This window comes from Dipodomys merriami, unplaced genomic scaffold (genome assembly GCF_024711535.1).
Source record: "Dipodomys merriami isolate MVZ:Mamm:240054 unplaced genomic scaffold, mDipMer1.0.p SCAF_187, whole genome shotgun sequence".
NCBI lineage: Eukaryota > Metazoa > Chordata > Mammalia > Rodentia > Heteromyidae > Dipodomys > Dipodomys merriami.
The window spans coordinates 249,215-250,661 of NW_027203237.1; the positions used below are offsets into that span (position 1 = coordinate 249,215).

The 1,447-nt window shown below is 30.5% G+C and overlaps 1 pseudogene; it reads right to left on the reverse strand.

Moving 5' to 3' along the window:
• Positions 1–1,069: 1,069 nt before the first annotated feature.
• Positions 1,070–1,166, reverse strand: LOC138830270 (U6 spliceosomal RNA; annotated as a pseudogene).
• Between the last annotated feature and the right edge of the window lie 281 nt (positions 1,167–1,447).

Sequence of the window (1,447 nt, forward strand, 5' to 3'; positions counted from 1 at the left end):
ACTCATGTGAATGCTAGGGATAACAATGAATATACCCCTCTTCATCGAGAAGCCTACAGTGGACACTTAGATATTGTCCATGAGTTGGTGGCTCAAGGTTGATATTCGTGCAATAATCGTGAATGCCTGGAAAACCCTGCACAGTACTTATACATGGAATAATACCAGAGTGGCTTCTTTATTTCATCATGATGCAGATACAAATGGCCAAACTAAAGGCTTCTCGAGCCCCTTGCATCTTCCTGCTGAGAATAGAAATAGCAAAGTTATGCTAGATCTCCTTCTTTGAACAATTATATCAAACCAGGTCTAAAGCACAACTTGGAAGAAACTGCATTTGATATTGCCAAAAGAATAATTATGTATCACTACCTCTTTGAAGTTGTGGAAGGCAGTACAAATTGTTCTCCTAAATCCTAATGGTTTGGGTAAGTTTCTTAAATTTCAAAATTGCCATTCCATCCTATGTGTCCATACAAAATATTTTTACAATACAACAGCAATATCTTACTTACTTCCAAGTGAACTGCCTGACTTTGATATAAAAATATATTTGAGTTGTTTCTATACAACTATAATGATTTTTGTGATTTTTTCATTAGAAATAATTTTAAGTTATCTGTTGAAATGAGTAGTACAGAAACTAAAGATAATTCTGGTGCTTGTCTGAAACAGTATATTTTAAAATATTTAGTATTCTGTTTGTATAATATCCATAGTCTATTTCATTCTCTCCTAGATATAATACTTTGAATTCGACATTGTTTTACAATATATAGGTTCATTAATAAATATGGCCTTTCAGATTGCATTCCATATAGAAACAGTTTAAGATTCCTTTAATTCCTAGATTCTTATAGAATTTTATTTCTTTGGGATAAAATGACAATGTTATCATATTTCAAAAGTTTTATAAAAGTTATGCTATGTAAAGGCCTTTCTAAAAAGGTGAAGATTGAATACACTGATATCAAACTAACTTTTATTTCTATTAATTACATGTATTATTACACTTGTACATTTGTAATCAATTTTTAATTACTTTTTAATTTCTTGCATCTGAAGAATGAAAAATATGGAATACTTCACAAATTTTCATATCATCCTTGTACAAGAACCATGTAAAACTCTGTATTGTAATTTGGGTAGACGTGCTGCTGAAACATGTAGTATCCTGTAAATTTAAGTAGTTAATGATGCAATCTTAAGACAGGCATATATCCTTGGTTGCCTATTTGTGACAAGGAAACCTTATTGTTCCCAAAATTTCTATGCATTGATTTCTGTAAAATTCTGTGTATGGTGGAAAAAACTTATTATTTGTTCGATTGCTCACATTTGCAATTTTTGTCAATTATTTTAAGTCTTTTTCATTTGAAATTTGATCATACATTGAAGCCTTTATAGCTAGGTCCAAAGGTGATGGCTTTTCAAATACTTATTTATC